Raw genomic sequence first — 14,879 nt, 5'->3', positions numbered from 1 at the left:
TTGATAGTGAATTTCATTTACTGTTTTGAAGTGCTTGCGTGCTTCAGCTTGCTTATGGAAGTAGCTTGTATTTTTGTCTCCGACCTGTAACCAAAGATTTCTGGACTTCTATCTCCAGAACTCTTCTTCATCCCTACTTGCTCTATGGAGATCTTTTTTCAACTCTACTTCTTTTTGAAGATTTGAGTTACATCGGAATTATCCATTGTTAATTGATGGCCCACTAAACTGTCATGCATCTACTTTCTTTTGGCGGTGGGTGTTTTCAACCTTTTAGCCCACTCCTTGAGCACCCTTTTAAGTCTCCTCATTTTTTCTTCCCACACAAAGAAAGGGGATCCTTGAACTTGATGGATCCAGGCCTCAGAGACCACCTCCTAGAATCCTTCTTGATGAATCCATAGAAAACTGAATCTAAAGGGAATGGGGCCAAGATTTCCATCCAAGGAGAGCTCAAGAAAAATGGGTTTATGGTCAGAGGTGTAGTTCGGCATAATTTTAGAGGTGGCCATTAGACCACAAGTCAAGAAGGAGGATTGGACTAGAAATCTGTCCAGATGATCAGCAATGTGGTGGGGCCTATCCTTTTGTTGGACCAGGTGAATTTCCCAGATGTGGGCTTGATATCCTCCAATTCCCAATCTGAATTGAGGTCTTCAACCCATTCTCTAGCTAGGTCCCTGACCAGCGAGCCCCCATTTTTCTCTTCTGCAGCTAGTGTAACATTCAGATCACCTGCAATAATAATATTTTCTAGGTTGTGCAAAAAAAGATAGGACTGGAGTGAGTCCCAAAAAAAAAAATTCTCAGATGGTAAGACCGGAGCATAAAGATTGAACATACTTACTTGGTGGCCAGATTCTTTATGGAGGAGCTTAGTGAGTAACCAATGGGGGCAACATTCTTCATGAATCAGATCATATTTGGAGCTATCCCAAAAGGAGGCAATCCCTCCAGAGGCGCCTCTGGTGCTGACCGCTCTCCCTTGGCCTTTATGCCAGAATGCTTTGCTTGCTTGGAGGAGTAGAAGGTCCTCCAGTTTTGTCTCATGGATGAGAAGGATTTCAGGCGATTACATCCTTACAATGTCTTTCAGAGCTTCTTCTTTCAACCTGCTGCCTAACCCTCTGCAATTCCAGGAGATGTATTTCATTATTTACTGGCTTGGAAGGTTGTGGCTCCTTTTGGAGCCTGACCATGCTTACGCCTAGATCTGGTATTCATCATTTCTTTGAGAGTCTTCTGAGAGCCTTGGAGAACATCTAGATAAGTTTGTTCCTCTCTCTATTTCTTCTTAAACTTTTGACCCCTGGCCGACTTGATAGGAGTGACTTGCAAGCTGTCTGAATCTGAGACTCCATCTTCTGAATCTCCCTCAGAATCGGAGCCCAGACTAATGCGCTCCTCGTTTTCTTCTTTTTCCCCTTGTTCATCCTCTGATGGAGGAAGAGTTGACTTTGCCTCTGCTTCTTTCACTTTCTTCAACGGGTCTTCTAGTTCCTCTTAGGTTCCAATGGCATCTGTCTTTACCGTAGAGGAAGAACCCTCTTTTGGAACTTCTTTGGCTTTTGGTTTAGGCCGGGGCTTCACCAATGGCCCTGAATTTTTCTTCTCAATTGGTTTTGGGACTGCCTTGCCCTTTTTTATTTCTTTCCATCCTTCTTCGTCCACTTTGTCCCTGGTTGGAGCTTTTGGGCAATTTCGTTGGAAGTGTCCATGTTCGTGACAGGTTCTGCATTTGAAAGGCAGTTGCTCGTAATCCAATTTTTGATAGTGATGCCATTCTCCGACTGTAAGTTTTACCACTTCGGGCAGTCCAGCTTCCAGATCGACTTCCACATAGATTCTTGCGCAGGTATATTGGCCCTTGTTATCTGCTTTGTCAATGAAACGGCCTAGGCCATTTCCAATCTTCTGCAAGGTGTGATAGCTCCAGCAATGGATCAGAAGATTGGGAAGCCAGACCCAGACTGGGACCTCTTTAGGGGTATCAATTGAGGGATCGAAGTCGGGGGTCCACTTATTAAGATACAGACCCTGATTTCCCATAAAATACGGACCGTTTCTGAAAACCAAATCTCAATCTTCTTTGGAGGTGAACTGGAAAATGAAATACCCTCTTCCAACAACATAGCAGATCACATTGTTTTCCAGCTGGGGCCTCCAGTTGTGTTGGATCCAGTCATCTATTTTTTTTTAGAGGGCCAGCATCCCATAAATTTTCCTAACAACCCTCTATCAGCCAGGGCTAGGGCGATTTTTATCGATTGGTCTTCTGGCAGGGCGATCTCAGGAATTTCCTCCAGTTTTTTGATGAATTTTGAGACTTCTGGAATCAAACGTTTCTTCCCTTTCTGTGAGAGCAATCTTCTGAATGCTTCTTCTAAAGATATTGGTGGGGTGGGAGAAGGCTCCCCACCCCCAGGCACACTCATGGTGGCGGCTATGCTCCTCTGTGATCACAAAACCCAGACGCAGATGCTGTGCCAGCAGCAGCACTGGCTGGAGGAGGGAGGAAGAGCCCAATTGCGGGGATGCCAGGAAGGATTGAGAGCCCAGCAACAAGGGCTGCCAGGCAGGGGACCTGCAGAGGGCCACAGGGGCTGAGGAAGCAGGGGCGCGAGAGCTCCAGTTCGAAACGTGCGCGCAGATCACCCTGAAACTCAGCGCTACCCTCCATTTTCATTCAAAGTGAAATATCGTATTAAACATAGCTTTGATCTAAAGTGGTCATTGTATTAAATATAAATTTTTGTCTTAAAATATTTTTGTCTCAAAATGCTTTTGTCTTAAATATAAAGTTTTGTCTTAAAATAATTTTATCTTAAATTGTTTTTGTCTTAAAATAATTTTGTCTTAAACTATTTTTGTCTTAAATATAAAGTTTTGTCTTTAAATTTTTGTCTCAAACTACTTTTGTCTTAAATATAAAGTTTTCTCTCAAAATATTTTCTTCTTAAATTATTTTTGTCTTAAATATAAAGTTTTTTCTTAAAATATTTTTGTCTCAAACTACTTTTGTCTTAAACTATTTTTGTCTTAAATATAAAGTTTTGTCTTAAAATATTTTTGTCTCAACCTATTTTTGTCTTAAAGTTTATATTTAAGACAAATCAATTGATATTAATTTTTAATGTAAAATAACTAAAATAAAAAATGAGTTTTTGAGACAAAAGATTTCTTTTGTCTTAAAAAAATGTCTCAAAAGTGCCCTTGGTGTAGTACTGTATCCATTGCAAAAAAGCGTTCAGTCTTGAAATCATCCATTGGATTGGGCGTTAAATTGTTGTGAAGCATGGAAAAAGGAGAAGCTTATGAAAGAAAAATAACCTACAAACAGTAAAGAAAGCATCTTGGGTCTGTAATTGTAAGTTGCACCTGCAGAAGGGTTTCCTGCAACAAACCCAAATAAAAATATCAATGATCACTCAAATATGGGGTTTTCCAGGTAGTCCAGGAGGTTAGCAGGGCAAATATTTACTACTAAAACTTTTGGTTCAGTTCCCAATTCTTTTTGATGAGATGCATTAACTTTTAGAAGATGAGTTTGTTAAATCGACCAGATTACCAAGATATCATTCACTAATGCAGAAAAAATTCACTTGAGTTGTACACGAATGTGGGAAATTTTTTATGAGATCTGCAAAGTGGAGTAAAATCCAACTTGTGTTGCATGAAGTGGTTGAATTCCAACCATCGCACAAGAAAACATTATTCTCCTTCTCAACATCGTAACCGTGTACGTCCTTGAAGTTTTTACAGGATTTGCAGAAGTTCGAATCCTCTGGCAGAGAAAAGCTTAGCTAAATCCCATATGACCATTCCCTATGGTTAGCAACCTTGATGGGGAGTGAATTGTAGACAGTGGTGTAAGAGTATCACTGGAGGCACAAGAGGTTCAGGGAGCCAATGGAGGAATAAGGGATCCCACAGTAGGGCGAGGGCCTAGTGACTCTGCTCTTCTTGCCAAACCCAACCCAAGAAGGGCAGTTGTAGAAGGCATTGCAGCTCATCCCTGTAACATTGCGACAGGGGAGGTGCTTGTCTGGGAAGCCCTCGAAGAGCGGGGAGGCCTTGGAGCAGCTCAGTAGCATGAAGGCATTGTTGGGAGTGCGTTGCAGGTACCGAGCGCAGGTTTCTTTGAGGAAAAAGCCATTGCTCCTATGTATTGAAGCACAAGTCGACATCTTGGGGTCGAAAATGTTAAGCAACTTGAAGCCATAGTCAATGTTCACAACCTCGTAGCTTCCAGAAATGACATGAAACCTAGGAGCTCTGGCACAATGGGAGGTCGAGGAGTTCTGGAATTGCCTGGTTTCGTGTCTGGTTTGGAATTCAAGCCAACCACCCACCACATTCATTGCATTAACGCCCTGAGTAGGGTCGCTTGGATGGACGGAGGATGTGACTGATTGGGTCTGTAAGATTTTGATTCTAACATATTGTGACAGTGAAATCAGAAACAGAGTGCATCGGAAGGTCGAAAGAATGATGGCTGGAGCCTGAAGATTTTCTGGGCGGGAATGGAATCCGGACAATTCCTCCACCTAGTTAGACTATTCCCATTAAAATTCGATGAAATAGAAGGAAACCACAGCGAATCTGAACCAGTGAAAGGCAAGCACAGCCTCAGCTAAGATGAATCAGTCAAGGGAAAATTTGGTGGCGCTTGTTGTGTTGGGCACCATGCCGAGTGTCAATTTTATTGTTCCACACATGCACACTGCTCGTCAACTCAATAGGAGTAGCACAGTGGACACTCAACACAAGCCAGCGGAAATTTTTTACCAAAATTATGCACCAGTGACCGTACCGAATTAGAAAATGATAAATTATTTGTTGTACCGAACCGAATCGGTGAATTTTCGATTTTCTTGCCAGTACAACCAAACTTGGTAGCTATGGTGGAACATATCATGTTTTTTTGATCCCTAAATTTGGAAAAGTCCGTGAATCATCGGCCCGCCACAGCTGGAAAAAAGTTGACAAATGTCCGAATTCGGAGCTTGGATGCTCAGAAATATTGTTGCTTGTTAGTTGACATCAAATCATCACTGCAATTGCAGGCAATTGGAGTTTATGTGTATTGGGCAGGCTGGAAAATATGAGTCAATCCATGGGCTGATATAAATTATAACAAGATCTACATTCCAGATGGCATACCTGCCAAAGTAATTTTTTATTTTTTAATAAAGAGATGTCTAGTGAAATTGTTTTAAAATTATTTTTGCATATTTTTTTAAATTATTTTCATTTGTCAGTGTACAATGTTGAAATCGTAAAGAGAAGTAATTTTTAAATTTTTAATAAATAGATGTCTGCTTATTGTGGTAATCTTCCATTATGAAAGCAATGGTGGTATAACCATGAACCGGAAAACCTAAATAGATATGCCAATGAAGAAAAATTGAAATTTTGAAATTGAAATTTAGAAATCCAAGTTAAGTAAATGTTGAAATCCATGGTAAGTAAACGTTGGCTCCTTTCGTTTTAGTTTATGTCATTTTACATTCCACATTAATAACTGAATTTGCTCTGAAAGACACGATATTTGTCATTGTTCATTCTGAAATATAGGATATAGTTACTGAATTAGTTTTTCATTCTGAAATACATGATATAAGACACTAAACTTTGTGAAATATAGGATATAGTTACTGAACTAGTTTTTCATTGACACTAAACTTTATGAAATACAAGATATAGTTACTAATTAGTTTTTCATTATAAAATACATGATACAAGACACTAAAATTTTGTTATTCATTTTGAAATACGAGTTACTGAATTCGTTGTTCAGAATTTGTCGTTCATTCTGAAATACATGATATAAGAGGTTGAACTTGTTATTCATAATGAAAGACAGAAAATAAGATGGTCAATATAGTTACTGAATTAGTTGTTCATTCTAAAATACATGAATTTGATGTTCATAATGAAATACATAAAATTAGATGGTTTTTGTGCCATTAGAGCATCTAACAAGGGCATGGAGGTTATCATTTATTTTTAGGGAGCATTGATTTTTTAATTTTGTAACTTATTCGAAAGGTCTATTGAACATAGGTCTATTGAACGCTCGTGAAAAAGAAACCACTGTTAGTCAGCATTGATTTTTTAATTTTGTAACTTATTTGAAAGGTCTATTGAACGCTCTTGAAAAAGAAACCACTGTTAGTCAACGTTGATTTTTTAATTTTGTAACTTATTCAAAAGGTCTATTGAACGCTCTTGAAAAAGAAACCACCGCCATCTTGTCACTTCACGAATTCCTATAAAAGATTGGGATTATAATATATCGCACCACCATCTTGTTACTTAACGAATTCCTATGAAATTAGATTGACATTATAATGTATCCATTGTATTAAAGGATTGACAGGTGGGCATCCAGGCAGAACATCGTTGATCGACATCCATGCAAAGCATTGTTGAGACAGGTGGACATCTATGTAGACCATTGTTGGCTCGAATAAGGAGTCAAATATTTTTGTGCTATAGCCATTGTTGCATCATCAGCCATAGCCTCTACATGATCAACCAGCTGCTCTGTTCATGCCTCCTTTAGATTACAGTAAGGACAGGTTGGTCAAGCCTCTGTTGTCGAGGCAAAGTAGTGCAACACGACCTAAGGAGGATGAAACAAATTTCTTTGGGCCAGACATATAGGACCTTGTGAAATTGTATCGAAGCCTAATATGGGAATCGCTCTCGCTCTTGTACAGTTTCTGGCCAATTATTATATTCAGCCTTTGTAAAAGAAGCAGCAACCCATTTCAGTTTACCCATCAGCAAAGGCATAGTCATAGGTGGGAGCATAAAAGGCAGAGGCAAAGGCCTATATATCCCACCCGTTATAGTCCGGGCATTCTACCTTATTTCCGACTTCTTGACCGCTACTTATTATTTACCTAAAGATGCCAGAGGATTTGCAATTATTATATTCAGTATTTGCAAAAGCATTAGTAGCGATGGATCAAGATGGAGATCAAGTTCAAACAGAAATCCCATCAATTGGAAATTCAGTTAATCGAGATCGATACCCATATCCAATTGACGTTGTTCCAATGCCATTCATGGAAGAACCAATCCCCGGTAAACTGCTACTACTGAAATTGGTGCTTCTTCTGCATATAAAGGTGAAATTATGCTAAAATTGGTGTTTCTTATGCATATAAAGGTGAAATTATTGCATATAAACATATATAGAATTTGAAATTGGTGTTTCTTATGCATAGAAAGGTGAAATTATTGCATATACACATATACAAAATTTATAATGCTTCATTATTCTGGAAAATTAAGAGCAAACACAAGATTTTAGACCCAACATAGACTAAATTTATAATGCTTCAGTATTTTTGAAAATTGAAGAGCCAGGAAAAAAACAGATATGGAAAATGCTAAATGCTTTGTACATACATACCAAAATTTGTAATATTTTGTGTAAAATATCTTATTTTTGAGGTTAGCCATGTGAAGAAGTTGTTGTTTCTTATTCAATGTAATACTATGTTAAATGTAATACTAAGTTAGGATGCTTCAATGTAAATGGATTACATGATGAAAATTATAAATGCATAAGGTGAAAGGGAAAGCTTCAATGTACAGGGTGAAAGGGCACAAGGGATATTGTGTTGGCAATGTTGCTTCATTGTATCAATGTTGCCTGCTTCACTATATCTCGAGATGAGGATATGGTACCTAGAAATGTTGTATTTGACAATGCCTCCTATGATGTTTCTTCACTGTATCTCGCAATGGGGATATGGTACCTGGTTTCCTTCTTGTGGAAAAAGCCTCTACCTCTATCACCAACAAAGAAAGAAAGCGAGTGCATTTGCTGATCAAGTATCAAGAAAGGGAATGCACTTGCAGATCAAGTACCAAAAAAGGGATTGCACTTGCAGATCAAGTACCAGAGCTCATTGCCGATCAAGTACTAGAGATCGTTGATTCGAGACCAAAAGCAAAGATAGGAGCAAAGAATTGGAGCTTGTTTTAGTAGTTGTGGGAAGCTTGAAAAATGGCCAAAATGCCAATAGTGGGTTGTGAGTGAATCTTGACAGATGGCTAACATGCCAACAGTAGGTTACACGACACCATTCAATGAATCTGAATATAAAACTTTAAACTTAGGATATGATACATAAAGGATAATATGTATCAAACTTAGGATAATGTTGTAAAGTTATCATGGATGTTAGCTAAAACCTAGGATAATGTTGTCATAACAATATATTGCTCAGAGTAATTAAAGAAAGACCACAATAAGATGTTCATTTGCTTTCCGAATCAAATTGCAAAGAAACTTTGGTTAAGCTTTACAATCCCTCCTGCACTACTTGGTCTCATGGAAAATTTTTGTTAAATAATTAATATGAAAAACAAGTCAACCCAATTAATATATAGTCAACCGCATAGCTATTGCTATATACCTACCTAGGCAGGTATAATAACTACACGGGAGGGATGCTCCCACCAAAATAAAATAAGTTGTTTGTCGAGTAGGTGAAAGGGAGGAATGCTCCGCCAAAATAACATAAGTTGTTTGTCGAGTAGGGACTATCTGTTTTCTGTAAAGTGATGAGGACGAGATTCTGGGGTGCTCCAAAATTCCATTTCCCCAATAAAATCGTCTTAAGCCCTGTGGGTTATGGGCCCACGAATCCTTTCAAAAACTTTCCATCGTTCTTCATCCACACACGAACTTTCTTCTCAAGGTTATTCGCTACTGTTGCTGGAACTGTGGATTCTTGCTACCGCTCTTATCCATCAGATGTCGGCCTTCTTAATCTAGCATTGATCTTAGTTGTTCTCCCTTTCCTGACTCTTCTATCTTGGCACCTCTACTTTCGTTTTCAAATGCATCATTCATGCAACACGCTGTGCCATCATTGGTTTCAGTCTTACCTGATAAATCTGACACAATCTCGTCGAGACCATCTGTGCCATGGGCAGCTTGGAAAGATTCCATCTTCTCGCCATCATCAGCCCTCTCCAGGTGCTCTAAATCATCACCCGTTGTTTCCATCGCCTCCTCCTCTACCTTGGCAATGAATTCAAAATCTTGTTTTCCCCACTTCCTCGACACATCATCGTGTTCAGGTTCTTGCTCTGGAGCCGATTCTCGCTCTCGCTCCTGTTCTGGTACTTTTTATATTCCAATTGTTGCATGCATTTTCTCTTCTTCAATCTCGAAAAGTTGCTCGATCTACGAACCCTCTCAGTCAAATGTAATCTCAGAGGAGATAGATTTGCAGAATCACTCCCATCTCAACTACTCTCCTTTACTCTTGCGTAGAATCTCTGCTCTGCTATATTGGAGTCATTGTTGCTGTTGTCATCTGCATGAGATGATTCTCTCTAGCCATTTGATAAGAACACCATGGTTCCAGAAAATAAAACCAAACGCTGGCAAACAATTCAGGAAAAAACATCCACAGACACAAGTTCACATAAAACACATTTTTATCATGTACAAACTCAGATTACAATTTTAAGGCATCTTAGCCTTAATCAAGAACTCTCCAACAACTACATTTTTTCCCTCTCTCACACACACATGGTTTTTCTTCTTTTTTTCTTGCTTTGTTGATTTCCCAATGAATTCTTAAATTCTTGTTATACATACATTCAATTTTAACTGATTTTTTTAACTCAAATTAGTTCATTAACCGAATCTTGTTCAAGGTTGGCTTAGTTGTTCATGTGTTCATCTACGTGTCTCTTTCTCTAATTTTTTTTTTTTGCTGAGGTGTTTGGATGCCCCTGCATCAGACTCCCGAAGTACAAAAATTATGACCTCCTGGTCATATGCGTTTTCTTAGCAATTCTACCCACTATTTCACATCGTCAGTGGAATTGCCTTCATGGTCTTCTGTGAGCTGCAACCAAACCTCTACAATAGCAAGTCCTCCCTGCTACCAGATGCCCTACCAAGCTTCTCTCCTGAGCTTAGTCCTCATCCACACACGAACTTTCTTCTCAAGGTTATTAGCTGATGTTGCTGGAACTGCGGATTCTTGTTGCCACTCTTATCCATCAAATATCGGCCTTCTCAATCTAGCATTAATCTTAGTTGTTCTCCCTTTCCTGACTCTTCTATCTCAGCACCTCTACTTTCATTTTCAAATGCATCATTCATGCAACACATTGTGCCATCATTGGTTTCAGTCTTACCTAATAAATCTGACACAATATCGTCGAGACCATCTGTGCCATGGGAAGGTTGGAAAGATTCCATCTGCTCGCCATCATCGGATGTCTCCAGGTGCTCTGAATCATCACCCTTTGTTTCCATCACCTCCTCCTTTACCTTGGTAACGAATTCAAAAGCCTGTTTTCCTTGCTTCCTCGACACATCATCGTGTTCAGGTTCTGGCTCTGGAGCTGGTTCTCGCTCTCGCTCCGTTTCCGGTACTTTTTCATATTCCAATTGCTGCACGCATTTTCTCTTCTTCAATCCCGAAAAGTTTCTCGATCTACGAACCCTCTCAGTCGAATATAATCTCCGAGGAGACAGCTTTGCAGAATCACTCCCATCTTGACTGCTCTCCTTTACTCTTGCGTAGAATCTCTGCTTTGCTGGATTGGAGTCGTTGTTGCTGCTGTCACCTGCATGAGATGATTCTCTCTGGCCATTTGATAAGAACACCATGGTTCCAGAAAATAAAACCAAACGTTGGCAAACAATTCAAGCAAAAACATCCACAGACACAAGTTCACATAAAACACATTTTTATCATGTACAAACTCAGATTACAATTTTAAGGCATCTCAGCCTTAATCAAGAACTCTCCAGCAACTACATTTTTTCCCTCTCTCACACGCACAGGGTTTTTATTCTTTTTTTTTCTTCCTTTCTTGATTTCCCAATGAATTCTTAAATTCTTGTTATACATACATTTAGTTTTAACTGATTTTTTTGACTAAAATTAGTTCATTAACCGAATCTTGTTCAAGGTTGTCTTGGTTGTTCATGTGGTCATCCACGTGTCTCTTTCTCTAAATTTTTTTTGCTGAGGTGTTCAGATGCCCCTGCATCATATAGCGAATATTTATCATTATACAACAAACTATATAGAAAAAAAAAAAAATCACAATTTGGACTCTGCGCTGCTATTCACATGAATAAGCCAAAATATAACCAAAAAGCCGTTGGCTTCTTCGCTTGTGGACAAACCAAAACACTGATAGTGACACTCATGGCTTCATCGCTTGTAAACAAAACGCTGATAGGTGTTGGCAATTTCTAGTAATTCCAAAAAAAAAAAAAAAACACAAAGAAAAATGCTCTGTTTTTAACCCAGGAAACTAAAAATTTGTTTGCTGAAGACAGAGATTTACACATGCACAAAGAACACTTGGATTCATTAATATAATTTCTATTACAAAAAAAACTTCTTCCTCCAACAGAGGGATTTCACTAACAGAACTGCTTCAGATGCAGTTAAAAAAAAAAACTTCACTGTCTTTCCTGAAAATTACTCTATCTCTTTGAAAAATTACACTGTCTTTGCTTACAAATTTTTACACTGTTGTATGTGTAAAAGCCTTTTCACTTCTTACATTCACGCGCTGTTGCGCAATACATTACATATTCTTAACAAAAATTACATTTACACTCTGCGTATTGCCCTCTTCTTTTTCTTCACACATACGCGCTGCTGTGCGTATTACATATCATATTCAACTACAAAAAAAACATAACATAACCCTTTTGTTTGACTTGTGCCGTGTAAAAAAAAATTACATCCATGAATTTAAAACAAAGTAAATGCTTTACCTACAATTTACGACCACAGTACATTTCATTAATTTTTCAGTATGGCGATATGTTAATTTTGTTTTAACCGTATCGCATGAAAATTCAGGGACAGGCAGAGTGAAGTACTCTCACTCTCATGAGCTACCAACCGTTGATCTTGCCCTCTTTAAACGGACGGCTGACACAATTACCCGGAGGTCCCATCTTACCAAACTTTACCTGCCGGGGAATGGTTGTTTTGGAACAGTGCTTGTGGCCACGTGTCCATCGTTGATTGTGATCGTTGCCCTCGAAGGAAAAACCACTATACAGCAAAAGCTGTGTGGGGAAACGTTGGCGGTTTTGCTGCAATAAATGACGCTGCAGTTGGAATTACATTTCAACATTCCCCTTTAATTTCAACTTCTGGGTTATTAGTCATACCCAGACATTTCCTCAAAAACTCAAAACTTTTCTACCCCAATGGTTTGGTCAAAATATCAGCAACTTGCTCCTAAGTTCTGTAGTGTTTTAAAACGATTTCTCCATTGTTTACCAATTCCCTGATGTAATGAAACTTTTTGTCAATGTGTTTCATTCTCTTATGAAACACGGCATTCTTGGATAATGCAATAGCTGAGCTATTGTCACAAAAAATCACAGTTCCTTTTGTTTTCTCTTGGCATAAAGTCCTTAACATCCTTCTCATCCAAATTGCTTGACATGCTACTGTTGTAGCTGCCACATATTCTGCTTCTTCCTTGAGCATTTGCTGGACTGTTTCTTCCACCTCTGTTTTGGCTTCTACCTCTTCGAAATGAACAGGGTCATCAACATGACAATATAAAGCAAACAAAGAGTTCATACCTTCATTTGCTGCCTCTTGTTCATAAATGTCACTTAAATTTCTGAACTTCTTACCTCTTTCATTTGGTGTACAAGTGCTTGAAGAAGCACTTGAATTTCCTCCTTGTGGTGTGCTTGGAGAAGCACTTTCATTTCTCCTCAAGGGTGTCTTTTGCTGCCCTTGTGTTGGTGCTGCTGTTTGGGGATGTATTTCAGCCATCTCCTCATCATCTTCATCATGTGACAAAGATTTTTTAACATTCACTGTCTTCTCTATGCTTCCATCCCAAGCTTCCTCCTTAATGAACTGAACATCTCTACTCACAATAAGCTTCTTGGTGGATGGGTTATACAACCTCTAAGCTTTGGATTCCTCACTGTATCCAATGAAAATACATTTCTCCCCTTTGCTATCCAACTTATTCTTTAGTTGATCTGGAATATGTGCATAGGCCACACATCCAAAAACTTTCATGTGGGTGACTCCTTGCTTTGTCCCACTCCATGCTTCTTCGGGCACTCTGTTCATGACTGCTTTTGTAGGGCATCTATTCAAAATGTACACTGCACAGTGTATAGCTTCAGCCCAATAATCATTTGGAAAATGCTTTGCCTTTAACATACTCCTTGCCATATCCATGATTGTCCTATTCTTTCTTTCGGCAACTCCATTTTGCTGCGGAGTGTACCTAGTGGTAAACTGCTTATGAATTCCATTTTCTCTACAAAAACGTAAAAATTCTTTGAAGATATACTCACCTCCTCTATCAGTTCTTAAAACTTTGATATGTAGCCCGCTTTGGTTTTCTACAAGTGCCTTGAAATTGCAAAATCTTTCAAACACTTCACTTTTGTTCTTAAGGAAGTAAACCCAAGTTTTTCTAGTAAAATCATCAATAAATGTTAGTATATAGTGGCTGCCTGCAAGTGATGGAGTTTGCATCGGTCCACATAAATCTGAGTGGACAATTTCTAAGGGTGCTTTTTCCCTTATGCTTTTCCCAGATGGAAAACTTTCTCTGTGTTGTTTCCCCAAGATACAACCTTCACAAAGGTTGTCTGGTTTCTCTATCAATGGTAATCCTCTTACCATTCCTTTTCTATTCAACAAGTTAAGACCTCCAAAGTTGAGATGTCCAAATCTCAAGTGCCACAACCAATTTTCATCCTTTGGTTCGCTTTGGAAAGCCTCTTGAGTCACCGCTGCTATTTCTTCTCCATTTTTTAAATCTGCCTTCATCTTGAGAGGGAATATCATGTTCCTTGTCATCTTCACTTCAGCAAAACATTGTTTGCTAGGTGTTTTATCCATGATGGTGCATACATCATTCACAAAGAAAACAGTATACCCCTTTTGAACAAGCTTTCCAATACTTAAGAGGTTACATTTCATTCCAGGAACATAATAAACATCTGCTATGGTTTTCTTTTCGCCTTTCTTTGTTAAGACATTTACTTCTCATTTTCCCATAACAGAAACTTTATTATCAGTCCCTAGTGTGACTTGTGACTTCACACTTTGATCTAACATAGAAAACAGGGCTATGTTTCCTATCATATGGTTGCTGCAACCGGAGTCTAGAAACCATACATCTTCACTCTTTTCTTCAGCCATATTACAAGCTAAAAACAAATTATTTTGGCTGATATTTTCTTAGGAGAAATTTGCACTAGTTCTATTACCCATATCATGCTGCTTCTTCCTACATTCATTTGCATAATGCCCATACTTTTTACAATAGTGACATTTGACATTGGATTTATCATACCTTTGTCCTTGAGCATGATGTTGGATGCTGCCTTGGCCTTGGTTCTGATTTGGATCGCTGCCTCTTCCTTTCTTGTTTCCTCTGCCTTGACCTCTTCCTTTTCCAAAGAACATCTGGGTCTTAAAGGCATGTTCTAGAGATGAGTTTTCATTTCTACTCAATCTCTGCTCATGTGTTATCAGTGATGCATGTAGTTCATCAACTGAGAAGTTTGTGAGATCCTTTGTCTTTTCTATGGTGGTGACAATCACATCAAACCTTGAGGGTAGAATCCTCAATAGTTTCTCCACAATCCTCCTTGCTTCAAGAATCTCTCCATGAGACCTTATCTATGTGACCAGACCAATCACATATGTGAAGAATGAGTCAATATTGTCTGACTCCTTCATGCAGAGAGTCTCAAAATCTCTCATCAGCAACTATAGTTTTGTTGTCTTCACTTTCTCCATGCCTTGATAGGCTATTTTGAGAGTTTCCCATGCTTCTTTTGATCTCTTAGCTGTTGCTATCCTTGG

At 38.8% G+C, this 14,879-nt stretch overlaps 1 pseudogene; it reads right to left on the bottom strand.

Moving 5' to 3' along the window:
* Window positions 1-4,361, bottom strand: part of LOC149160775 (uncharacterized) — a 52,642-nt pseudogene extending 48,281 nt beyond the window's left edge.
* Window positions 4,362-14,879: the final 10,518 nt, after the last annotated feature.

Source organism: Pinus tabuliformis, chromosome 5_2, assembly GCF_031772625.1.
Source record: "Pinus tabuliformis cultivar Carrire ecotype Pingquan chromosome 5_2, CPIR1, whole genome shotgun sequence".
NCBI classification, from domain to species: Eukaryota; Viridiplantae; Streptophyta; class Pinopsida; order Pinales; family Pinaceae; genus Pinus; species Pinus tabuliformis.
The sequence above is the reverse complement of the archived record's forward strand: the minus strand, read 5'-3'. Positions and strand labels throughout refer to the sequence as shown.